This window comes from Piliocolobus tephrosceles, chromosome 2 (assembly GCF_002776525.5).
Source record: "Piliocolobus tephrosceles isolate RC106 chromosome 2, ASM277652v3, whole genome shotgun sequence".
Classification (NCBI taxonomy): domain Eukaryota; kingdom Metazoa; phylum Chordata; class Mammalia; order Primates; family Cercopithecidae; genus Piliocolobus; species Piliocolobus tephrosceles.
In genome coordinates, this window is record NC_045435.1 from 29,213,637 (window position 1) to 29,240,944 (window position 27,308).

General features: G+C 42.0%; 1 long non-coding RNA gene across 2 annotated transcripts in view; it reads left to right on the plus strand.

Moving 5' to 3' along the window:
- LOC111543378 overlaps positions 1-27,308 on the plus strand; it is a 90,081-nt gene that overhangs the window by 50,780 nt on the left and 11,993 nt on the right. Inside the window, exons 4-7 of one of the 2 annotated variants that reach the window (XR_002731846.2) lie at positions 19,276-19,362; positions 22,049-22,102; positions 22,205-22,427; positions 23,142-23,205. This is a non-coding gene — a long non-coding RNA (uncharacterized LOC111543378). Of the gene's footprint in view, positions 1-19,275; positions 19,363-22,048; positions 22,103-22,204; positions 22,428-23,141; positions 23,206-27,308 lie in introns of those variants that run through there. The other variant, XR_002731847.2, reaches the window with a different exon arrangement.

Below are 27,308 nucleotides of genomic sequence, written 5' to 3' on the forward strand. Positions count from 1 at the left end.
CCCCTGTGGCCACTACTGCCACCACCCCCCCAGCAGACAGAAAGGCTAAAATGTCAAAAGATGCGTCGGTTGCCTCTGACAAAAGTGCAGATCAGCTCTGAAAGGGGATAAATATGATAGGGGGCCCAATAATAACAGTGCGCACTTGTTAACTACGCAAATCCAGCAGGAGCTGGGGGCAGGGAGGGCGGGCATGGTGGAGAATAGAAGCTGCCTGGGCAGGAGCCCCTTGGGGGAGAGTGGAGGGGGGTCCTCCAGCAGCCACCATCAATTATATGGGCTGGTTTTGTTTTGTTTTGTTTTGTGAGGTCTGAGCTGAGGCTCAGCTGATGGGGCTGGGGGGTGTGGAGGGGGTGAATAAGGGATTTTACCCAAACCAGTGACTCTGAATGGAGGTCTCAGGCTCAGTTGAGGGGGCCTCGGCAGTGAAAGCTTAAAAAAAGGGCCTTTGGGTTATGCAAGGGAAAGGGGAGGTGGGGCAAGGTGGGGGCTGGGGGACATTTGAGGTGGGAGGGGTAGGGGGAAGGAGGAGAATAGCGCAATAATGGGAAAAAGGAGGCTAGTTTCTGAGCTCTCATTTCTCACAATGAGTCCCATGTGGTTCTCTTTATCTCAGCCTTTCAGCAGTCAATAGAGGGAGCCTTTTTATTTTCAACTCTAAGTATACAGCCACCCTACTCCCCCAACACACACACACACACACACACACACACACCCCTACCCGTGTGGGACAATGAGCAAGACATTTGAAATGTGTGAAAAGTTATTTCCCCTGCACAGGTTTGCTGGATTTTCTAACCTCCTTCCAGACCCGGACTTATGGGACATTCACTCCTCCACCACTGCTCTCTGCCTCTCTTGCCCCAGCTTCACCCCCTAGACTTGATTCCCTCCTCCTCTATTATACACCCCTCCCCCTCTCCTCCGTGGATGCCTCAGAAACTCCGGAGAGACTGAAGGGAGAGGAGGTTCTTGACTCTTTAGAAAGTCATGAGTCATATGATGATAGGTAAAGTGGAGATGGATGATGGAGTGATGTTGATTTGCAGCCCATAAAAAGCAAAAATAAAAGATGAAAGCAAGCCCCAGCTTGAACTTTAGACTGTTTTAATGCATAGAAAAGAACAAACATATTTTTTGTGTGGTGGACTTCTCTGAAATATTACATCCTCAGTTGGACAAATCCCTTTCAATTTTTTCCTAAGGCTATGACTGAAGCAGCCACAGCCTCTGAATTTATGCAGCTTGATAGAAAATAATTTGTCTATTTTTCAAAAAATATTGTTATATATTCTCATAGGGTACCTGAGTTTGAATAGGTACAGCATTCTTAACCAGGGGTGAAAGTTTTAGAAACAGATTCCAGGCCTCACTTTCCCAAGATTCTGCTTCAGCAGCTGTGAATGGGCCAGTGTGTGTGTGTGTGTGTGTGTGTCAGAGAATGAGACAGAGATTGATCTTGATCTACACTGCCATTTGAAAATCTCAAAACTAAGTAAGGTGTTCCCTTTCAGCTAGATCAGGGAAGTATTCATCAAATAACAGTCACTAGTTGAGCTGGGAAAATAGTTGATTAATTGAGCCAAACCTATCTCTGCCACCAAGCATTGTAACTGGATGGAAAAAAAGAAAGGAAGAAATAATCATGTTCATCACCAAGAAATGAAGATAAGGGGAAGGTAAGAATAAATGAAAATAACAATGATCTCAAGTAATTGTTTCGTACCAGGCATTTTTTCTACAGGATGATTACCCCATTGGAAGCAGGAATGAGACTCAGTTGTCTTAAACAACTTGCTCAAGATCACACACTCGATAAGTGGCAGAGCTAGGATTCCTTCCTAGGCTTGAATGATCTGTGCAGCATGCTCTGAACTAGGCGGAGACCCTAGGAATGGGAATAGGAGTGAGACAGCAATCCAGAAACAGACTCTCCCATGGCAATAGGAAGGCTCCCGAGGGATGCTTGTGCACTCAGCATCAATGAGCTGTGGGGCGGCTCCTGCCTGTCGGCTTCTCGTCAAGGACTCCAAACCTCTCCTTATCTCTTAAAAATCTTGTCTTTTCTTCCTGATCCAGCTTGCTCTGCTAAGCAAAGTACCCCACACCAGGTATAGAAAGAAAATTAATATTGTCTTCATATTTTTCTCTGAGCAGGGAGATGTATAGCTTTTAGGTCTCTCTCACATGAGAAGAAAATCACAGTGGCCCTCTTTTTGGCTCCATTTCTAGTCTCTTGAAGGTGCAGCTGTGTGGCTTGGCCATGAGGATTGGAGAGGATATAAAGAGGGCAGGAGAGGGGACAACTCCCATTTTGCCAGCCTGGCATCTCTCAACCGGCTCTGCTCCAGCCAACTCTTCATAGTACTTAAAGTCCTTTTTCAACTCCACGAAGTGATGCTCTCACAGGGTTCAGATGAGCTCATCTCCTCTCTTGCTACACTAAAGTGCCTCGAGGGCTGGAACACTGCCTCATACTTCTCCATCCCTGACATGCTCAAGCCCAGTGCTGATACAGTGCTCAGTAAATTATTGTCCTTTGGTTGATTTGCAGCAAGTGCTTTTTAAACTGGAATGCTCAGGGTTGAAATAGTCCTTCAGTTGTTCTGGATCACCATTCTTAACTATCCTCCTCTTGTTGGTGTGCTACGGTTTCTGGATTCCCCCACTTGAGGTATATTAACCCCATGTGGCCTCACTGGACAGCCACTTTGAGGCTGCTTTCATCAACACCTGTCATTCTGTTGCCCACTTCATTTTCCCCAGTCTGTTGTGTTGGCTCCACATCCCTGAGTCATGCCTACTATCTGCTGTCTTAGTCCTGTGTTTGTGCTGACTTGACAAATTAGTCTCATCTCAACTACTGTATAGCAATACTTTTTATTCAACTTTTACCAATTTCCTAATACCATGGTCAGTCCAAATATTCTCCATTCTTTGGCTTTACCTCAAGTTTCCATCCTATTTTTTTTCTCTTTCCTAAAGAGAAGTCTGTACATTCTAACTTTGTTATGACTTGCCTGCTCCTTAATCTCTTGTCATCTGGTTTCCACTCTTCATGCTGTGTTGTTCCCACTGGGAAAGACACCATAGACTTGAAGAGTCTGTTCTTGATCTCGTCTTGCATGGTTTCTCTGCAGCCTGTGATGCTGTGGACCACTGCCTGGTCCTGACACTCCTTCTTGCTTTTGCTTCTTTAATGCTCTGTGTGTCTCTGTTTCTTCTGCTACTGCTATTTCTCCATCCAGGCCTTTCTGAGATTCAGTCTCTGCTTGGTTTTCCTTAGAGGCAACTTTCACTCCCATGACTTCAGTTATGATCACCTCTGTGCCAGGTCACACTTCCAGTTGTCTACTGGATTTTTCTATTTGTCCATCCTACTATCATTAAAATTTGAGATATCTCAAATTGGATTTATTCCCCCTTCCAATTGCTTATTTTCTTCCACAAACTTCAAGGCTGAAGGTTTCTGCCCATCCATTGATTGTAATCCTCCATCAGTCATTAGAGTACATGATTCCTTTAGATCTATTCTTTATCCCATCTATTTAGTTTCTGCCACCACCCTGATTCTTACCCTTTTGTCACACATATAAACTATTGAACTTAATCTCTTAAAACACTTTTTCAAAAATGTACTCTTGTACTCAAAACATCCAGTAGTTCCCCATTATTTACAGAATCAAATCCAACCTTCTTCACCTAAGGTTCAAGACCTTCCTTAATCTAATCCCAACTTTGTTGTTCCCACCATTTCTTCCTCTATTATATTTACCTTAAAGAAATAAATCAGTTTAGTGAAACTGTTCTGCTCATAAGCTCCCAAACACTTTATATCCACACAGTTGTTCGTGTCCTTTCACCTACCTGCTACATCCATCCCTCATATTCCCATCTCTTCTGGCCTAACCTTCCTTCAAATCACCTTTCAAAAAAAGCTGCCTTGACCTTCTCAATCTATATTAACCTCTTCCTCCCATAAACTCCCTTTGACTCCATTAAGCTCCTGGCAGTTTATGAAATTACGTAAATTCCAGTTTATATGTTAAATGATTGCTTAATTTTTCTTGCATTGTCTTTCTAACTAGATTGTTTGCTCCTTCTGTATTTGGTCACCCAGCTGGCACCTGGCTCAGACTTAGTTAATGCTGCCTGTTCTTGTCTGAGTTTCCGTGAACTTATAAATACAAGTTGCTTTTGTAAATTGAGTCCCAGGCCCATATGTTTATAAGAGCGAACAGTTTGAGCAGGATTAACTATGTGCAGGTATGGATAATCTCTTGTACTTTTTTCAAAACAAAATCTTATTTATTGGCTACCTATGTGCCTTGGTCCGTTTGTGCTGTTGTAACAGACTAGTACAGACTGGGTAATTTATAATGAACATATATTTATTGGCTCACAGTTCCAAAGGTTGGGAAGTCCAATGTCAAGGTTCAGGCGTCTGGAGAGGGCTTGCTTTTTGCATCATAACATGGCAGAATACATCACATGGCGAAGGCAAAGAGAAAGAAGAGGACGAAACTTGCCCTTTTATAACATTACTCCATGCACGAGGGCAGAGCCCTCATGGCCTAATCACCCCTTAAAGGTCCCGTCTGTTAATACTGTTAATATGGCAAGTAAATTTCAATGGGAGTTTTGGAGGGAATGAGTATTCAAACCAGAGCATTAGCACAAACACAGGGATATGAGCCTCACCTTACACATTTTGCCTTTTCTTTAGCAGATCAGGAAAGGAGAAGCAAAGTAGACAGCAAGTTGTATTCTCTTCCAAGCAACCTCATTTATTATACAGTGGCTAATTTCCTTCTTCATGCCAAAGTAACTGCACCATTTAAATTGAAAAAAAAGGAAGAAAGAGAGAGAGAGAAAGACAAAGAAAGAAGAAAGAAAGAAAGAAAGAAAGAAAGAAAGAAAGAAAGAAAGAAAGAAAGAAAGAAAGAAAGAAAGAGGGAGGGAGGGAGGGAGGGAGGAAGGAAGGAGAAAGAAAGAAAAAGAAAAGGGAAGAAAGAAAAAGAAAGAAGGAAAGAAAGAGAGAGAAGGAGGGAGGGGGAGAGAGAGAGAAAGAGGAAAGAATGAACGAACAAAAGAAAGAAAGAACTGAGGGGGGAGAGAGAAAGAAAGAAAAAAGAAAGAAAAGAGAAGAGAGGAGAGGAAGGAAGGATACAAAAGAGGAGAAAAAAGTAAGTTTGTATAATAATAGGATCTGATTCTCTCTTCCCCTATTATACAAAATCAAGAGTGTGGTGTGGAAAAAAATAGAAATTTACACTTGACAAACAGCTTTACTCTCTCTAGTAGTGAATTAATTTACTGTTTCCGAGCACCTACCACACTCATTTACCAAAAAGGAAAGATACAAGAGTCATAGATATAAATGTATATATTTTTTCTTTATATATAGAAACAAAATATTTACTAATGAAGTTCTTGCTTCTTTTTTCTTGAGACGGAGTCTCACTCTGTCACCCAGGCTGTAGTGCAGTGGCACGATCTCAGTTCACTGCAACCTCCACCTCCAGGATTCAAGCAATTCTCCTGCCTCAGCCTCCCAAGTAACAGGGATTACAGGAGCCCGCCACCACGCCCTGCCTGACCATGTTGGTCAGGATGGTCTCCATCTCTTGACCTCATGATCCACCCGCCTCAGCCTCTCAAAGTGCTGGGATTACAGGCATGAGCCACCGCACCCGGCCCTTGCTTCTTTAGTTCGGGTTACAGTCAATCCATCTTTACCAAGCTCTCCATTTCTAGCCATGATGGTGAGGTAATGTCCTTCTTCTCAGTGTGTAGGTGGACTAGCAAAATGGCATTCATTACCTGGGAGCTTGTTAGAAATGCAGCATCTCAGAACATTTCCCAGAATCAGCATTTTAACAAGATTTCCAGGTAATTCAAATACACATTAGAGTTTGAAAAGCACTAAAGTAAGGCAGATGTAATAACAAGACAGCACTGGAAATTCATCTCAGATGGCATTCTATGAAGTCTCATGATTTTCTCGGAATCTTAAAGCACTCTTTGGGTGGTGATGGGTTGACAATATAAAGTAGCTGCAGTTTGCAGACCTGAGTTCTACTCTGGGCAGTGTCCTCCCGAGTAAGCCCCAGACTGCAAGAGCCCTGAAATACGAACTTGCCGCCTTACCCTTGGGCTGAGGAAATCTGAGAGTCACATTCCACCCACTACCCCCTCACTTGTTTCCATCATATTACTGTCTTCCTGGGACTCCTCCTCTGCCTTCCTATAGATGTCTGGATGAGACAGGATGGAAGTGTCTCACTGCTTCTGCCCTTGACTCCCCTACACACCCTGCCCTAGGCCATGCCGCAGGAGAGGAAGGAATTGGAACTGTGTATAACCCCAGGGCTAATTGCCCCAGACGGTGTTTTCCTCTCCTGTGTCATCATCTATTACCTTTACTCTTTTTTTTTTTTTTTTTTTTTTTTTTGGAGTTTCACTCTTGTTGCCCAGGCTGGAGTGCAATGGCGTGATCTTGGTTCACTGCAACCTCTGCCTCGTGGGTTCAAGTGATTCTCCTGCCTCAGCTTCCCGAGTAGCTGGGATTACAAGCGTGCATCACGACACCCGGCTAATTTTGTATTTTTAGTAGAGATGGAGTTTCTCCATGTTGGTCAGGCGGGTCTTGAACTCCTGACCTCAGGTGATCCGCCCGCCTCAGCCTCCCAAGGTGCTGGGATTACATGCATAAGCCACCATGCCTGGGCTACTCTGTCATCTTTCTTGAATCCATCTAGAGAAATATAATCACTTTAAGCATTGTATTTGCTATTGTCTATTAGATCTGTTTTTTTCCTATCAGTTTTTTTCTAAGTGTATCTTTGTTTTGGATCTTAAGGAAGGCTTGGTACTTAAATATAGCAGACCAGAAACAGGCAAACCATTTTGGTGTGATGCTGGGTTCTCCTTAACCCTGAGAACAACCAATAGCATCACATTTTTAAAACTTTATTCGGTCATTCATTTTCAATATTGAGCTCCTATTTGTCCATGGAGTGCAACAAAACTCTTACTCCATGGGATGCAACAGCAACAAAAAAAAATTGTCCTTACGAAGACTCATTCTAATGGAAGAAGCAGTCAGTAAGCACGTAAACATATAGATAAATAATACTATTTCAGATAATGAGTTGGGCTATGAAAAGAATATAATAGAGTAATGGGAAAGAACAATTGGGTATAAATTGTGACCACTTTACCTTGAGAAGTCAGGGAGGAACTGTGTTTTGTGTCATTTGAGCTCAGATATAAATGATGAGATGGACACAACTATTCAGATATCTAGGACAGGTGTTCCAGGCAATGGTGACAGCAGGAGCAAAGGTCGTGAGGCAGATCCTGTTATGATAAACACTTGGGGTGAGTAAGGAAGGCGAGAGAGGGAGAAAAGATGACTAAAACAAGCCCTTGGCCTCAAGTCTCTGGGAGTCAGTGGAATGATCTAGGCACGATAGGAGGAAGAGGGAGAAAAGATTGTAAAGTAGAGAAGAGAGAGCAAGAGGTAGAGGAAAGAAATCAGAAAGACATAAGAGTGGTAGGAGATGGCCAACTGCAGTTCACTGCCCAAGCCACTGGCCAGCACAAGTGCAGCAGTCTCCCTACCCGGAGTCCGTGACCAAAGAGAGAGTGCGTTTCTTCTTTGGAGGGAGGAGAGCTGCCGAAGGAAAATATACCAATAAGCCAGAGGCAAAGGAGGCACTTAGTAACAAGAAATCTTCTGAAGAGAGAACTTAGGAATCAGATTCTAGCAAAGATATAAGCTGGAATTTTCAAGCTCTGTTGTTTTCAGAGGTTGTAAGGACATTTCAGAGCCTCCTACTCTGAGAGTTCTCACAGTCCTGTGCGGCATTCACACGAACAGGTCGGTGTATGAATATATGAGGATATGTGTATATCCTGTGTGTGGAGATCGTCGGGGGTGCCTGGGCAGAGGGAAAGAAGAAGGGAAGGCCATTAAAAGCCTTGCTGAGAAAGGTATTTCTTGTGGACAAAAAAGAATCAGGCCCCTCGCTCCCTACTGAGCCCATTTCTCCTGCCTTTACCGGAGCTGTCAGGCATGAATCCCTGTAGCATTCCGTAACTAATTGACAGTAATGGGGGCCATTGGGAGTCTAAGAATACATGGCATTACCCGGCATGCCTTGGAAAGAAGGGGGGCTGCCTCGGGGGCAGCTGTGGGGAAAATAAAGGCTGCATTTTAAACTTTTTTTTTTCCTTAATTGAAGGTAGGAGGTAGAAGTAGGGAGGAGCAGATTTAGGCAAACCTCTCCTCTAGCTTAAAAGTAAAAAAATTGTAAATCTCATTTCTTATCCTGAGCTAACATCCCAGGATACTATGTCTGCCACACAGAAGAAACAGATGGAATTTCAATTAACCCCAGGGCCCCCTGTGAAATCTATATTGTACCCTCTGGATTTACAACATATTGTAATATATGACTGCAGGCTCTGGAGATTCCATCGCAAATCAACCCTCTTTATTCCAGGGGTTCAGAAAACTACTACAAAAGCCCACTTCAGAATCAAAAGTGGACAGTTTCTTACAACTTCATCTTCAGAGCTGAAACCCAATTTTAATTTTGTAACAGTTTGTTTATTGAGCAGTCCCCATGTTTTTATAAGAGAAGACATTTAAGTTTTTTTCCTTCTATGAATGATGATAATGACAGACTAAAACTATTTATGCCAAAAAGAAAATTGGGAAAAGATACACCATTACCACACCTTGATGAATGATTCACCATAAACTCACAGTCAATTATCATCCAAAGGATTTTTATGTTTAAAAAAATTATACCTTTATAGAATGTGGTCTTTAATAGTAAAGATATTTGAAATCAAAATAAAAGCAGTTACCTCTGCTATGAATATCACATGAAGCTGTAAATTTTGCAATAATTTTAAGAATTCCAAGTGGTTTTTCAAAGTCAGGATTGTTTATAAGGTACCTATAAACCTATGGTTCTGACTTTTATGTCTTTTACTATTGGCCTTACCTTTCTGCATTTATTCTTCATTTCAAAAATAATATTTGCATGAGTCTTCAACTTCTCACACCCACAAAAACTTTCAAAATTAATTTTGACCTTTTGATATTAAGGAAAAATTTTCTGTGCATTTTTCTTACAAGACTACTTTTCCCTAAAATTATACGTCAACTCAAATCTTGCATCAGCTTCTGCAGAGATGAATTTTCCCCATTCAGTGATAGAGACTCCTTTTCTCTCCAGGTTGCTGTTGGTGTTATCCAGCTTATTTTATGAAAAATTTGCCTCTGAACCCCTGGGGACTCTCTCTAGGAAATCAGATCAGGAAACTTCCTGTATTTTGAGAAAACTAACTTTGGAGAATTGAAATGTGTCTTTTTAAGGGATTGCAATATGATGTAAAGGCTCCTCCTCATTCCAAGGTAACCATGAGGAACTGAGGACCTAGGCTGCCCTCAGAAACACAATCTGTTAGACTCAGAGATGTTGAGAGCTGGGCAGAGTAGAAAGAGCTGTCATTCAGACAGCTAAGATATTGTTTATTCCACTTTGCCATTTCATGGAGGTAAATAAGGCAGTCACTGGAATGTTCCTCTCCAAATTGTCAGAACAGAGGGGTTCTCCAGCCTGATTTCTTTCCTCCACCAAATGTACAGCCTTGCAGGACCATTGGGGAACCTTCTTTTCTGCCTGTGTCTACCATCGTGTAGCTAGGCCAGCAGGAGCCATGACGTGGTGAGGACATCCCTCCCAAATCAAGCAGAACTTGGATGTGACGCAGGGACTGGGAGCCACCAAGGAGGTTCAAAGAAATGGTCGATTTCCTCAGGTTAGGAACATTGGCTCAGAGGCTGGAAGAAGGTTCTTCTAGTGGAACACGCTCCTCTTATTTTTAACGAAGTTGGTTTATACCCTTGAACCACCCTTAAATCAGAAAAAAAGTGGTGATTTTAAATAGGCTGAACATTCGCCTGTTTTGGACATCTTAATATCAGATAATCAGAGGTCATTTTGAGGTAATCATTAAGGTTTATTTCCTCATCTGAACAAAAACATGGATTTGTTTTTAAACCCAGACTAGCATTCATTTAACCTGTCTCATTCCCATCCTAGATATCATTTATTCTGGAAAGAAAAAATATGTGGTCACTTAAAAATAATATACAAACCGCATGTTAAGATTGACTGAGTTTTTGTTTGCTTTTTTAACCTTTTGTGTGTGCTTATTATATATAAATAATAGAAGTTGATTCTTCTATAATACTTACTATGTGCCAGGCACTATTCTAAATGTTTATATGTAGTAATTGTCTAATAATCACAATACTCATCTAATAATCACAATACTCTTTGAGGTATTATTATCATCTTTTTCCAAAGAGAGAATATTAATGACACAAACAGTATTTGGAATATGTTTCCTTCTTAGCCTTTAGAGGTTATGGCAGGGATCAGGTTTTCTGATCCCTGATCATTCAGAGAATTCAAAGTGACATCTTTCAAAACATAGTCAGTATGGTTTCTCTTCTTCCTTCCCACCCACCTCGCCCACCCCCTGCCACCTCTCTTTCTAATCTGTCCTGCATTCTGCCCTCTATTTTCAACCTTTTTTTGAGGCTTCTTCACTTGCAGTCTTCCTGTTTTTATTTTTATCCTATTAATTTCATGTTCCAACACCACCAGAAGTTAAGGCAAGATGAAAGAGGAAGAAAAGGACAATATGGGAGGTATTCTAAAGTCATCTGGAAAACTTCATGATTGGATACAGTGGGAAAAGTATACTGAAGGGCTCAATTGAAAACATATATGGTTGGTGAAATTTTTTGCTATTACCTTACCTTTTCCTTATTTTTTTTTTTCTGGGTTGATTTTACTGTTTTACCATGATTTTTCCCCGAGATTCAAACAGAAATCTATTTTCCCATCAGTTTTTTCCAAAAGTCTTCACTCAACCTTTCCCACAGGTATCTATTCCTTTCTCACTGCCAAGCCCTTGTTTGTTATCTTGGCTTGAAATTGTTCTCTCTTCATTCGCTGTATGTGTATCTTAGCCTAAGAACCAGGTTCCAAGGAAAATGGCAATTGTTTTTCTTTGCAGATTCTACAGTTTTGTTTTGTAAGATAGACAAATTTATTGAGCTGAATTAGGGAGAGTGTGATATACACATGTCATATTTCCCTGAAATATGGTTGCTGAGTATAAAAGCACTGAACTGATTAGGAAATTGTGCCAAGTAAACAAAATATTGCAGCAGGAATAGGAGAAACATTGATCTGGACTGGGCTGGATGCTGGCATACAGAAACATAATCTTAGGTGGGGACAGAAGCCAGCAGCAAAGAAGATCTGGAGTCAAGCTTAGGCCCCTGTCATAGTGGGAGTATGTGAGGAAGACCGTCTAGAGTTTGGAAAGAGGGTAAGGCTAAGGTTACAGCCCAGAAGTAAGAATGAGTTTCCTCTAGGCCAGAGAAGACATTTTCTGTAGCATTTGTAGAGAAGAGTCCAGGAGAATCATCTGCACTGATAATGGAAAGCACACTCCTGGGACAGTAGAGGTGAAGATGCTCAAGGAAAAGCAGCAATGATGGCTGAGTCACTTGCCAGGAATGTTTGATTGCACTGTTATGAAGAACTGATTCCAGGACCTCATTTTTGTGGTTTCAACAACTCTTCATTTATTCTCTGAAGATTGCCTTTCATACCATAGGTATGAGTTTTGGCCTTTCATCCTCTTTGTCCCTGAAAGCTCTAAGGGAATCATTGTTTAAGGAGGATCAAATTCTGCTTGTGAGAGCAGTCCTTGCAGACTGACCTGAGTTTGGGACCAGGTACTGTTGCAATGATGGCCGCTCAGGTCCAACACTGTTACTATTTCACACCATATCTTTTTCTACATACAGGCATACCTTAGAGATATTGAGGGTGCAGTTTCAGACCACTGCAATCAAGTGAATACCACAATAAAGCAAGTCACAAAAAATTTTGGGTTTCCCAGTGCATATAAAAGTTACGTTTACACTACACTGTGGTCTATTAAGTGTGCAATAGCATTATGTCTAAAACATGTACACACCTTAATTTAAAAGTATTGCTGAAAAATGCTAATGATCTTCTGAGCCTTCAGTAAGTCATAATCTTTTTGCTGGTGGAGGGTTTTGCCTCGTTGTTGACAGCTGCTGACTGATGAGGGCGGTGGTTGCTGAAGGATGGGGTGACTGCAGCAATTTCTTAAAATAAGACAACAACGAAGTTTGCCACATTGACTGATTCTTCCTTCCACAGTAGATTTCTCTGTACCACGACAGGCTGGTTGATAGCATTTTACTCACATTTCTTTCAAAATTGGAATCAATCCTCTCACCTGCCACTGGTTTATCAACTAAGTTTATGTGCTGTTCTAAATCCTTTCTTGTCATTTCAACAGTGTTCACAGCATCTTCACCAAGAATAGATACCTTACAAAGAAACTACTTTCTTTGCTCATCTGTAAGAAACAACTCATTTAAGTTTATCATGAGATTGCAGCAATTCAGTCACTTCTTCAGGCTTACTTGTAATTCCAGCTCTCTTGCTATCTCTACCACATCTACATTACTTCCTCCACTGAAGCCTGGAACCCCTCAAAGTCATTCATGAGGATTAAAATCAGCTTCTTCCAAACTCCTGTTAGTTGATATTTTGACCTCCTCCCATGAATCAAGAATGTCTTTAATAGCATCTAGAATGGTGAATCCTTTCCAGAATGTTTTCAATTTACTTTGCCCAAATCCATCAGAGGAATCACTCTCTACGGCAGCTATTACCTTACAAAATTTATTTCTTTAAAAATGAGTCTTGAAAGTAAAAATTACTCCTTGATCCTTGGGCTATAGAATGGATGTTGTATTAGTAGGCATATAAATGACAGCAATCTCTTCGTACATCTCCATCAGAGCCCTTAGGTGACAAGGGGCATTGTAATAAACCATAATATTTTATAGGAATATTTTCTTCTGAGCAGAAGATCTCGATAGTGGGCTTAAAATATTGAGTAAACCATGCTGTAAACAGATGTGCTGTCATCCAGGCCTTATTGTTCCACGTATAGAGCACAGGTGGAGCAGTTTAGCATAATTCTTAAGGGCCGTAGGATTTTCAAAATGGTAAATAAGCACTGACTTCAACTTAAAGTCACCAACTGCATTAGCCCCTAGGAAGAGATTACTCAAAGCCTGTCCTTTGAAGTTGAAGCCAAGTATTGACTTCTCCTCTTTAGCTATTAAAGTCCTAGATGGCATCTTCTTTCAATATAGGCTGTTTTGTCTATACTGAAAATCTATTGTTTAATGTAGCCACCCTCGTCAATGATCTTAGCTGGATCTTCTGACTAACTTGCTGCAGCTGCTACATTATTAGCATTTGCCACTACCCCTTGCACTTGTATGTTATGGAGACGGCTTCTTTCCTTAAACTTCCTCAGCCAACCCCTGCCAACCTCAAGCTTTTCTTCTGCAGCTTCCTCACCTCTCTCAGCCTTCATAGAATTGAAGAGAATTAGAGTCTTTCTCTGAAGGGTATGTTGTGACTGGTTTGATCTTCTATCCAAACAACTCAGACTTTCTGTATATGAGCGATAAGGCTATTTTGCTCTCTTATCATTCATGTATTCACTGCAGTTGCACTTTTAATTTCCTTTAGTAACTTTCCTTTGTATTCACAACTGGCTAACTGATACAAGCAGCCTAGCATTTGGCCTATCTCATTTTTCAGCATGGCTTCCTCTCCAACCTTAATCGTTTCTAGCTTTTGATTGAATGTGAAAGATGTGAAACTCTTTATTTCAGTTTAATACTTAGAGGCCACTGTAGGGTTATTAATTGGCCTAATTTCAGTATTACTGTGTCTCAGGGACTAGGGAGGCCTGAGGAGAGGGAGAAAGAGAGAGAGAAAAATGACTGCTCAGTGGAGCAGTCAGAACACACACACTGGTCAGTTAAGTTTGCTGTTGTATGTGGATTTGGTTTGTGGCATCCCAAAACAATTACAATAAATAGTAGCATAGAAGATCACTGATCACAGATTACCATAATAGCTGTAATATAACAAAAAAGTTTGAAATGTGATAATTATCCAAATATGACAGAGATGTGAAATGAGCACGTGATGTTAGAAAAATGGTGCCTGCCGGGCGCGGTGGCTCAAGCCTGTAATCCCAGCACTTTGGGAGGCCGAGACGGGTGGATCACGAGGTCAGGAGATCGAGACCATCCGGGCTAACCCAGTGAAACCCCGTCTCTACTAAAAAAATACAAAAAACTAGCCGGGCGAGGTGGCGGCTGAGGCAGGAGAATGGCGTAAACCCAGGAGGCGGAGCTTGCAGTGAGCTGAGATCCGGCCACTGCACTCCAGCCTGGGCGACAGAGCGAGACTCCGTCTCAAAAAAAAAAAAAAGAATTAGAATAATGGTGCCAATAGATTTGCTCAATTCAGGGCTACTACCAACCTTCAATTTGTAACAAATGCAATATCTGTGAAGAACAGTGAAATGCAACAAAATGAGGTATGCTTATATTAGCAAACTGTTTTCACATCTTCAGAAATTTCTGCACTCTCATTAAGAATGGTAAAATAAATTGGCATTTATATAGGATCTTTCCAACAAACAGCTCAAAAGTCAATAATGACAAAAGGGTCCTTTCTTTTCTTAAATTAATAGACTTTATCTTTAGAGCAGTTTTAGGTTTACAGCAAAATGGAACAAAAAATACAGAGAGTTCCCACATAGCCCCACCTCCTCCCCCACTTCCTCATCTCCTTCCCCACAGATTCCCCTATTTTTAATATATTGTATTAGTGTGATATGTGTCTTATAATAGATGAGCAATATTGATACATTATTATTAACTACAGTCTATAGTTTACATTAAGGTTTACTCTCTCTGTTATACATTCTATGGATTTTGACAAACATGTAATAAAATACATCCACCATTACAGTAACAAATAGAATAGGTTCACTGCTCTAAACATTGCCGGTGCTCCACCAATTTATCGCTTCCATCCTCCCTCCCTCCACCTGACTCTCTGGCAATCACTGATCTTTTTATTGTCTTCATAATTTTGCCTTTTCCAGAATGTCATATGGTTGGGATATATAGTTATACAACATGTAGCATCTTCAGATTGGCTTCTCTCACTTAGAAATATGCATTTAAGGCTCCTCCATGTCTTTTTGTGGCTTGATAGCTCATTTCTTTTTATTGCTGTATAATATTCTGTTGTATGGATGAACCACAATTTGTCCATTGGCCTGCTGAAGGACATCTCGGTTGCTTCCAAGTTTTGGCAGCATTTATGCTCCAGGTTTTTCTCATTTTGAAGTTAAGCAATGGAAAAGAAAGCTCCCCAGAATTCTATGCCCCCATATTTTCCCAGCTGTTTCATTGACTGGCTTGCTCCATGGCTCTGGTAACTATTTCCTTACAACTGTTCTTGGTTCCCTCCAAGCTTAATGTGGCAGAGGTGAAAGTCATGGTTATTTCCAAATTGCTGGATAGCTGATCCCAGACCAGGGCAAGATGAGCAACTCTAAGACACCACCACTGCAGAGGAGAGACAGTCTCAGTTGACCCAGAGGGGCCAATCCCACTAGGACCTCTGGCCTATAGAATGTGGACTTCCATCCTAGAAGTCATTTGGAGATACAATTTTCAACCACATGCTGAAGACAACTTTCATCTTCTGAAGCCTACCCCTGGTGTCTTAGTCAGTTTGAGCTGCTCTAACAGAACACCATAGACCGGTGGCTCACACAACAAACATTTATTTCTCACAGTTCTAGAGGCTGGAAAGTCCAAGATCAAGGCAGTAGGCAATTTGGTGTCTGGTGAGGGCATGCTTTGAGATTTGCAAATGGCCATCTTCTGGTTGTATCCCCACAAGGCCAGGAGAGAGTGTTTCTCTCATATTTCTTATTTCTTTCATATTTCTTATCATATTAATGCCATCATGAGTGCTCTACCCTCATGTCCTAATTACCTCCCAAAGACCGTACCCCCTAGTGTAATCACATTGAGAGTTAGGATTTCACCATATTAATGGAGCAGGGAACCACAAACTTTCAATCCATAACACCCAGCTAGATACTAGGTAGCTACAGTAACTATCTACCAGCCAGATAGATATTGTAGTTACACCCACCCTTCATACCTTCCCACCTGTGTCTTTTTAAACCCTGCTCAGCCTCAGGGAAATAGTCATCATGTTCTTTACACTTAAAAAGAGGGGGTCTTAGTAAAGAGGACCATTTATTTTAGATTTCTTCTATTGGTTCCTTCTCCATGTTACTCTGCTGTTCTCTTGACTTCTACATATGCTTACAATGCACCTTGGTTTTTTGTTACTTCTCTTTTCAATGAATGTGAGGTCTTCCACTAGCAAAATTGCAGAGGTGGTCTGTCTCCTCAGGCTCCACTCTCTGTGACTTCCTTTCTACCCACCCTATGGTGCTTCTGTACTCACCTCCGTACTAGGACTCAGTACCTGAGTACTCAGTACCTCAGAACCTGGGTCCTCTCATGACCTGCTCTCAGTCTTTCTTGTCACCTCAATGATCCCAAACGGTTTTCAGTAAACAACTGAAAAGAGCTTAGGCATTTTCCTGACCTTATTGCATTCCAATAAGGAATTCCCAGGATAAGCCAGAAGTAGACTAGAATGTGTGAAACTGCAAGATGCCTGATGCCACCTCAAGGCGGCATCAGTTTGGCTGTCCTGAGATGGTGAAAAGGAAAAGCCTTCTCTTCTGGTTAGCCCCTCACTTAGAGTTGTCTCAACATCTATTGGAAATTTTCACATCACATAATTCATCTGTTAACATTCCCTGAAGAGGGTCCAATTTTCAGTATTCTTGAGGCACTTCTCTGGGAGTTCACCCTTCACCAACAAAGGATCTGTTCTTATAAGAACTCCTCACTGGGGGAGGGAGCATCATGCCCCCATCGATAAAGTAGACCTCTTCTGACCTGGCTCAAGCAATCACTCCCTACTTTGTTGAACTTTCAGTAAAATATGGCAACAGCACTTAATATGGGATTACCCACAAACCTGTACATTAAAACTTTAGAGGAAAGGAGATAATACTGTACCTGTCAAAGACAGAAAAGGGTTTGGGAAGGACACAGGCATTTAACGACAGCAATGAAACAGGAAAAGAAATAGCACAAACTAGGGATAAAATCTTGGCAGTCCTGAGGTAGAAGGTAGCAGAGAAAAGGTGAGAAGAAATGAGGATGAATTGAGTGAGATGGTTTAATTATGATGTGTTTTATGTACCAAGATTTCTGAGGATACAGAGGTAAAGAAGACAGTTTGTTCTCAAGATTTGGTGTGGCAATGAAAACAGTTCTCCATTTGTCACTCAAATAGCCACACTGGGTTTGAGTTAGGAGAAAGTCATTGATCATCCTAACACCAGAAAGTTCTTAAGTCAGCACTGCCTTGTTTCATAAGCAGAATAAGCAAGGAAATAGGTTCTAATTCTAATGTTTGTAAAGTACCTTCCATGTTTGCTGAGCCACACTTCAAAGGGATTTATGTACATTACCTCAGATTAGTCAGTGATCTTAAATAGTCAGTGAAAGCAAGAAAGGCTAAGTGACTTGCGCAAGGACACACAGTTAGTAATTTTTGGAGCCTGGGTCCAGCTAGTTCCAAAGTCCCTTCGCATGGCTACTAGGTGGTTTGAATTCAGCTTCTCTGCGCCCCTACTTACGACCCTTTTCCTACTAAGAAAATGAAATTTTACAATTAGGTATTTATGCCTTTACCTAAGCACTTTATTCTTTGGTGAATTTTTGCTAAGAGGAATACGCCATTAAAAAGTTTACCGTTAATGTATTCCTTGCTGAGAACAAATTTGTGAAATGATTTCCTGCAAGAAAGTTTTGATTAGTGTGCATGTAGAGTGGGGAGCAGTCAGAAAAATGATGAAAGACCAGCACAGAAGAGGGAGGCAAAAGTAGAAGACGTCTGTGCTTACACCTCACGTTTTTGAGGGCACAAGTGCTGTTGGGGAGAAGCCCTGCCCATCTTCACTTCTCACTCTGTCCAGGGGCCTTGTTACACCTCAGAGTTTCAGCGAGTGGGAGGAAGCTGGAGAGGAGAATAGTGGCAATGGCAGAGATGGGGGCGGGAAGGGGGGTGGTGCAGGGAGGGTGGAGACAAAGGGGGAAGTAACTTTTTAAATAAAAAATGATAAGTGATGAATGGAATGGCTAATCCTGGGGAGCCCTGAGAATGCCAGACCGCCAAGCAAGGGCCTCTCTTTTTTTCACTTTCCTTTTTCTTTTCTTTTTAATTTTCTTTTATTTAATTTCGCTGCAGCACGTATAATCAATTACAGACTGAATTGGGATAAAGGGAGGGGAAGCACTTTAATTCATAAATCAATTTTATACGGTCATCAGTCAGGTTGTGAATGCAAATACCTCTGTCGTTTAGGTTATTCAGAATTAATTGACTCCCACCGGGCTGGGCTGCAGATGGAGAGGGCCTTTCTCACAAAGTCGCTAGGCCCGGCATGGGGGCCAACCACTTCCTCCCTCCGCGCTCTGGCCCTCTGGCCACCCCCCTCTTCTCCTTTACCCTCTGGGCCCCAAACATGGAGATGGTGGGGGTGGGCATCCAGCAAGAAGCTGGGTGGATGAGAGCCCAGAAAGGCTATTTGAAGAAGGAAGGGGATACACAGAAAGATGAAAGCCCCCAAACAAACCCTCTTCAGCCCAGGCCTTGCAGAGACACCTTCATGTGATTAGAAATGCTTCACTTTCAAGGGTCTGCTTTTAAGTTCTCTTGAGCTTCTTAAATAAGAAAGAAAAAAGAAAACAAACAGAAAAGCCAGAGCCCCTGGGCTGAAGCTGAAGGGATATCATTCAGAAACCACCGGGTTGCAGGGTTTGTGCGGCTGCCAGATTTTAGCAGCCAGAGAGCAGCCCAGGACGGAAGCCTAAATGCCAGCAGGCCCAGTGAAAGTGAGTGTGAAGGCACTGCCCAAGGCACCACAGAGAACAGCCCTGGGCTGTAGGCCCGCAGCAGAGGATGGAGGGAGAGAGAATGAATTATGAGGTAGAATGGGCTGACCGAGGCTCCCTAGTTGGGCTGCACCTGTCTCCTAATTCAGAGTCTTCTAGCTGCAGGAGTTCATTCTAATTTGGAAAAGACACGCATCCATCCATCCACACATTCAACATATTTTGACCTCGACTTTTCCACTTTTTACCCTCAGCTAAATATACTTCTCATTGTGTTGCTCCAAATCGGACTGCCTTACCGGTTTTCAGCACTGTCCTCCTACGTGGGAATCACCCAGGAGGTTTGTTTGTTTTGTTTTTCTGTTTGTTTTCTTCATGCTGTTGTCCAGGTCCACTCCTACAATTCTGCTTTAATGGGTCATGAGTAGAGCCCAGGGAATTGGTGCATTTTAATAGGGTTACAGATGAATCCAAAGGGCAGCAAGGGTTGGAACCACTTGAAGTGTCTGAAGACTAAGGTGGACAACTCTAAAACCGCATGCTTCCCTCCCCAGTCCCCGTTCCCTTCCCACAGCCTGGCAGTGTTTCTGAAAGTGTGCCCCATTGGAATTACATTAGAAAAAGTAAAACAAACACATTGGTAAGAAAAACAGGAGCAAAATAAAATTTGGGAATATATATGTTGTAGATTCCCTGGCCCCCTCCAGATACACTGTGGCAAAATCTCTGGAAAAATTTAGAATTTACACAAACTCCCAATAAGTTGGGAATCCCTGCTGAGGCAAAGCACCAAGACATTTGCACTGTCTTTATTTAACATCAAATCCTAGCCTGCCTGGTACGTATCAAATTTTGCCTTGACACATGGCAGTTGTGTGTTTGTGGGTTTTGTCAGAGGAGCTCCCCGAGAGACCAAAACCTGAATCTAGGAGCAAAATGAAAACAGTCTATTTGAAGAGATGATCTCAAAGGCTTCATGTGCCAAAGCATGAGCTCTTAATCCATATCGAGACTTTTAAAAATCAGCTGTAAAATTCTTCTGCACTTTTAATTTAACCCACAGTTAAACAATCTTTAATACAGCTGCTTATATGTAAATGAGCCATATTCATTTGTTTTAAAAGGCTAAGAGGAATTCTTGGAAATGCTTCATTAGTCATTCATTTGTACTACCATATGCTACTGAAAGCAATAAAACTGCTTTTCTTTAAGATTTTCAGAACTTCAGGCTTCTTTCCCAAGTCAGACTAGACTTCCTCTCCAAAAAGTCTGAAGGTCTTAATGGAGATTAAATGTGTGTTTTCTCTTGCTGTACTTAACCAGCAGCAAAGAGAAATTTGGGCAGGGGGTGGTCCAGAATGAAAGGGCATCTTGTTCGCGAAGCCCTGGGTTTCTAAGGTAGATAATCTGAGAAGTCCATAGGGGGAAAAAAATCCTTAGACTATTCAGGCCATGTGGCAGGGTGAATACACAAGCTTCAGCATCAGTACTGCCTGCTTCATGACATACATTGGACAAGATATAGCACCTCTCTGTGCTTCAGTTTCTTCCTCTTTAAAATGGCGATATTAATAGTAGGTACCTCATGGGGTTATCGTGAAGAGTAAATGACAGAACGCATCTAAAAACCTAAGCAGAAAGCAAGCCCAATAACTGACAGCATTTGCTCTTATTGAGAGAGACCATAGACTAGTGGTGATCAGTGGGCCTATTGGTCTGATTTGGTCCCTTTAGTAGCATCAGCATCACCTGGGACTCTATTAGAAATGCGGAATCTTGGGCCCCAGAACTACTGAACAAACACTCTAAAGTAAGACCCAGCAGTCTGTGTTTTAGCAAGCCTTGCAGGTGATTCTGAACCACTTACAGTTAGAGAACTACCGGGGGAGGCTCAGACCTGGAGGCTGGAGCCTTGGAGAGCAATAAGAATCTCCTTAGAGTCAAGCGGTTTGTGGTAAAGAAAAAGGGTGGATTTAGCTCTCTCTATATGAGAAACTAAGACAAAAATGTCTTACACAATTATGAGTCTGGGGTTGGAAGAAAGGAAATTTGGCGGGACTGCAGCCTGAAGTATCCATCCAAAGGATGGAAATCTCACCAGTAACTATGGGCCTTGTACAACAGCACTGTTTGCAAACCCTTGCCACAGACAGCATCTTGTAAACCTTGAGACCTCAGGAAACCTTCCTACCCACCACACCTCTAGCCCCTCCTGAGATTCCAAGGCCCAGGGGTGCCTCCAGCCTCATTTGCCCTGGGACTTCAGCAAACTACACTACCCAACTATGTCACCAGATGAGAGCAGAAAAGTCTGAACCTCCTTCCCTAGACTTGGGCAGAGAGGGATAGCCTGCCAGAAAAAGGGTCACAGAAGAGCCATCTCAGCCATATTGCTTTGAGATGTCAGTAGGATATATGTGTAGCCCCTTCCTTCTCCCACAGTAAGGAGTCTCATAGAGCCAGAAGATGGAGATGCGGGGAAGGCAGTCTGAAGGAGTGGATACTAAAGAATTTGGAAGTCATCTGCAGAGAGATAATTTTTTAAAGATACCCAAAAAAGAGAAAAGATAGTGGAGTTTGGGGGCTTCAGAGAGAAACACCATATTCAGATTTACAATGGCTAAAGGAGGCACAGGTAGGAGCTGAAGGAGGTGACAGGTCGGTGCTAGTTTAAGGGATCTACTTCCCTTTATAGGAAATAAAAAGTATTATCTTTTCCTCATCCAATGCAAGGTTCATGGCTGATGCCTCTCTAACAAAAGATAGATTTTAGAGGAACGACAGAAATAGATAAAAGCATAACAAATTTATTTAACCAAAGTTTTACATGACAGGGGAAATGAAGACCCAAAAATTCAGGGAAAACTGTATTTTTATGCTAGAATTTGATAAGGAGTGAACAGTCGTGCTGAAATGTGATTGGACAAAAGGGGATATGATCTAATGGTACAAAGCTGGGGGAACTTAGGAAGGCCTGTTTGTTCAGATTCTTTTTGACATCTCTGTATCTCCATTCCTTTCTGCCAGGTGTGGGGCAGGACATCTGCCATATGAGGGTCGTATGACCTACTCTCAGGAGAGGTAGGTAAGAGAATTCTTTCATGGCTGGCCCTCTCTTCTTAGAAAGGCAGAAGAAGATCAGAGAATTAACTTCTTACCTCTGTGATTTTCTCCATTTCCAAGGTGCTGTGTTTTGGAGTAGTGTGTCCTGTACCTGTCACCTTTAACAAACAATTACTGAGCACATACTGGGTGCCAGATACTCTGCCAGGCTCTGAGAGGACAGAAATGCATAACACACAATTCCTGCTCTCCAGGAGGCCTTTCAAGAAGAAGAGAGTAGAAAAAATTCACACATTGCCCCCATCCCAAAATGACATCAATCTGAAGAAAGGAAAAGAAAAAGGTAACCCCCAATGTGTCTTTAAACATTTGACTCAAATTTGAGATTTGGGGTTCGGCAATCAGCTGAACCTCTTCCTCTCCTTTACGTGCACACACACACACACACACATTCTGTAGCATGCATGTCCTCATTCAGCTGGCCAGCGAAGGATAGGCCTAGTTGTTGCTGGCCCTGCCGGTGCTACAATTTTGATCAGACAGGTATTAGAAGTTAGTTTCAGAAACAAAATCATAGCAGTTGCTGGCACATAAGCCAACTCCAACCTAACCTTTCGATGAGGTAAGGGTAAAGGAATCTGATAAACACATTTAATTTCCTGTGAAATGAACAGGGATTTAGAAACTAAGAGGGAAGTAGGATTTAGATACATATATTTTGGGTTTTATCTCACAGGACACATATAACCCTTTTGTTCCATTTGTCATAGTTCCAGGCAACACAAAGCAACATTGTTGTGATGTGATGGCCAGGACTGGGGTCACGTGGCCCACTCCAGCTCTGTCCCAGTGGTCACTGTACCAGGTTCCTGTCCCACTTTCACACTTTGTCTAAACATGATACAATTATTTCTGGGGCAGAAAGGAGACTCTAAAAAGGACCCCTTTGTTACTCTTCATGCACTGCTCCCCCAACCCCAGACCTGTTCACTTGATCCCGGAAGGAAGAAACAAACTCTTATTCCCTCTCAGACTTCTGCTGATACTTGTTTTTCAGCTGAGTTCAAGACAGCCAAATGAATTTTCCAGAAAGACCACAGCTGGCTTGTCAGGACCCAGGTAACAAGATGAAAATAATTGAGAGAGGAAAACTCCCAGGCCCCTTGGGTGTCATTTTCACAAAGTTTTCTTCTGCGTATCCTTATGTGTTCCGGGTTTTTCATTGGTTCTCTTCTGTTGTCTTCATTGGCAATTTTCCTCTGCCTTTTCTTCTTTCTCTATAGATTTCCCAAAAGCATAAGCTATGTGTCCCTGATCCTGAGCAAAGCTGATATGAAACCTTGTTTTTTTTTTTTTTTAGAACATTTCATAGACAAAACACAACCCCGGCTGCAGCTGGAGGCTGCTGGGATTTTGTGCCTTGTTTTAATGCATGGCTCCTTTCATGAAATCTGGGGCAGTTAATGGAGGTGGGGTGGAAAAAAATAGATGAGGAGGGGGAAGAGAGGCATGAACTTTTACACCCAAAGTGGGATTTCAGAAGAATTTACAGTCGTCTTCTCTGGAGACAGTTAAGATTTTTTTTTTTTTTTTTTTTTTTTTTTTTTTTTTTTTTTTTTTTTTTTGAGAGGCAGTCTCACCCTGTCACCTGGGTTGGAGTGCAATACTGCAATCTCAGCTCACTGCAACCTTCACCTCCCGTGTTCAAACGATTCTCCTGCTTCAGCCTCCCGAGTAGCTGGGATTACAAGCACCTGCCACCATGCCCTGCTAATTTTTGTATTTTTAGTAGAGATGGGGTTTCACCATGTTGGCCAGGCAGGTCTCGAACTCCTGACCTCGTGATCCGCCCACCTTGGCCTCCCAAAGTGCTGGGATTACAGGCGTGAGCCACCACGCCCAGCCAAGACTGTTAAGATTTTATTGCTGTAGTACCAGCAGTTACAATGTTCCATAGAACTCATAGCTGAGCCCATGCCAGGGATTCCCCAGCTCACCGAAGCTGGAAGGAAGCCAACTGGACTGCAGAGTTCACTTTAGGAAGAGAGAGGGAGTTAAGTTAAAGTGGGAGGTGGGTTGGAGGAAGGATAGAAGCCCAGAAAGTAAGTAAGGCATTGTAAAATTACACCTTCGGCCCTGCAGTCAGACAGAGCTGCTGTGGGTGACTTCCCGCTATTTACTACCTTAGGATATTAAGCAAGTGTTTTAATCACGCCAAGGCTCAGTTTTCCCATCTGTGAACTACAGGTGATAATAGTACCTGCCTTGTTGGATTGTTATGAGGATTTGATGAGATAAAGTCTGAAAAGGATTTAGCACGGTGTCTGGTTCACAGTAAAAGTTTAATCAGTATTATTTTCTATTATCATAATTATAAATAATGGAATGCGTAAAGGAGAAGCTGCAAGTAGAGTTTACACTTTCCCCACCTAAGTGTGTGTGTATGGAGAGAAGACAAACATTCTTACTTATAAACAGTCCCTTCCGTGTGACTCTCTCATCCAAGCCTGCTGGGTACCTTGGGTGTGGGGGCAAAGAGTAGTAAAAAAGAAGAAAAATGGAAGAAAAAAGAACAGGCCACAAAAGCAGAGGAGATTCACGGGGGTTGAGGGGCACCGTGGCGGAGGGGTGGGGGCAGGAATGATTGGAAAAGGACATGCAAAAGAAAACTAAGTGAAAGAAATGAATATGGATATGGAAATTGTCAAAAATGGAAAGAAGTTTTGCAGCTGGATGTGGACAGAGAGGAAATGTGGAGGAGAGGCGTAGGAGTCTAAAAATGTACAGGGTTTGGTTTGCTGGCCAACACCTCCTCTGGGAAGGTAACAACTCCTGAAAGCCATGAACTTTTAAAAAGGAACCTAAACAGCACAGCAAATCTTCCTGAAGAACATATAACCTCACTGTGTACTTTTCATCAGCCTCAATTCCTTCCCCATAACTCTCACTGAGCCATTGATCAATGACTCACTCTTATCTCCCACAATCTCACACTCTGCTGTAACCCTAAAGAAAACTCTGCTCCTTAAGGTAATCCTCGACACTGCTATGCAGGCCTCTGCTGCAAAGGGTAGGGGCAAATTACCCCTACCACGTGCCTGGAGCTTAGTAAGTACACAATCAATGTTGATTCAATGAACAGATGGATGAATGGTGTGGTATACTTGAGGCAGGCCTACATACAAGTCAACAAAACTGCTCATAGGATCACTTGAGCCCAGGAGTTTGAAATCAGCCTGGGCAATATAGTAAGTCCTTGTCTCTACCAAAAAAATTAGCCGGTGTGGTGGCACATGCCTATAGTCCCAGCTACTTGGGAGGCAGTGGTGGGAGGATCCTTGAGCCCAGTAGTTCGGGGCTGCAGTGAGCTATGATAGTACCACTGCACTCCAGCCTAGGTGACAGTGAGACTGTCTCAAAAAACAAAAAAAAAACAAAACAAAAAAGACTGCTCATGAGGACAGAATTTCTTTCTAGGGGAAAGAAATGTCCTGGAATTAGATAGTGGTGATGGTTGTACAACTTTCTGAATGTATTAAAACCCACTAAACTGTACAATTTAAAATGGTAAAACGGTATGTGAGTTGTAGCCCAACACGTTTAAAAAGCACAAACTATAGCCAGGGAGAGGCAAACAGTCATGACCAGCACTGCTCTTCCAATTGCACTTTTGTTTTTGCTTTGTTTTTCCCCTGCAAGTTACTGGAGTACAGGTGGCATTTGGTTACATGAGTCATGAGTAAGTTCTTTAGTGGTGATTTGTGAGATTTTGGTGTACCCATCACCCAAGTGCACTCTTGACACTGGGTTCTCTTCTCATCCCTTTGCTTCTTCTCAGGACATAGTGATTATCTTTAAAAACTTTTCTTGTGTGGTTTTTGTTCGGTTGTTTTTGGATTTTCAAGTGTTCTGGAAATCTTAGTGGGAACAACAAGGTTAGATCTCATGGAAATAAAGTGGCTATGTAAGAGAGGCTCAGTTCTTTCTTGAACATTTCTCTAGGACCTGTGCAAACTTTTCAAGCTTGAACAGTCCTCAAGATAAAGATTCAGTTTCATAGTGAGCCTCTTTCACATGGCCCCAGCCACCTGAGGCTCGGCATCAAAGAAATTTTTGAGGAAATCTATTGCCTAATTGTGATGTCTCTTAGCCTTATAGTACTCTTATGGAACACCTTATCTTCCCGACAGTCAAGAGCATTTAAATGAACAGAAACAGTTTCCCAGATGGGACGGAGAGGAAGAACACAGTGTAGCAATAGATTCTCCCAGGATTTTTTTGTTTTTGTTTTTGTTTTGGGTTTGTTGTTGTTGTTGCGTGTGTATTTGAGCCACGGTCTTGTTCTGTCACCCAGGTTGGAGTGCAGTGACGTGATTTTAACCCTCTGTAACCTTGAACTCCTGGGCTCAAGTGATCCTTCCACCTCAGCCTCCTGAGTAGCGGTATCACTGTGGCCAGCTCTCCTGTTCCTTTAACTTTCCTGTTTAGTCACAACCTGCCTTCTTATACATATCTATAAACACGTGGACATCAATATTAAAAATCATTGTTTTCTATGGACTCAAGTTTGGTGAGATTGTGTGCTTAACAGAGCAATTCTCTAAGGATTTTGTGTGGAGCTTACTTCAGCTGCCTGCTTAACACTGACAAAAGAAACTCCTGAATCTTTTAACATCATTTAATAATCAGAAACAGATTGTTTAGACAAATAGGATTTTAGATTTGGGGGCTGGTATCTGCTATATTCCTATACAATAAAAAGGAAATGAGTCCATACATGTCTGCGTTCTATTCTAAGGTTTGGGGCAAATTCTGAGTCTCCAAGAAAAATTGGGAAAAGCAGGCTATTCATATTCATATTCCTTCTTCAGCATCCTATCCATGCAGAAAAAATCTGTGAAAAAGTGGAATGCTACCTATTCAAACTTAATTTTGGACCTAAAAAGAAGTTTAAATATTCACTCATTCAGGGACTTTATCTGAACTGAGAAGCAGAAAGTTCATTTATTGCCTCAGGAGCTTCTGAAAATCCCATCCAGTCATTCATTCTATGTAACTTGTTACAACCCACTGAGAATCTCAGTTACTGAACTACAAAGTGAGTTTTTATCTCTAAGGCCTACCAGTCCTATATTTTTGCCACGATGTAATCATCAGCCAACCAGGGCCTCTAAGGCTCATAAGTTACTGGGGCTATCAACTGAATTTGCTTGGCAGCATCATG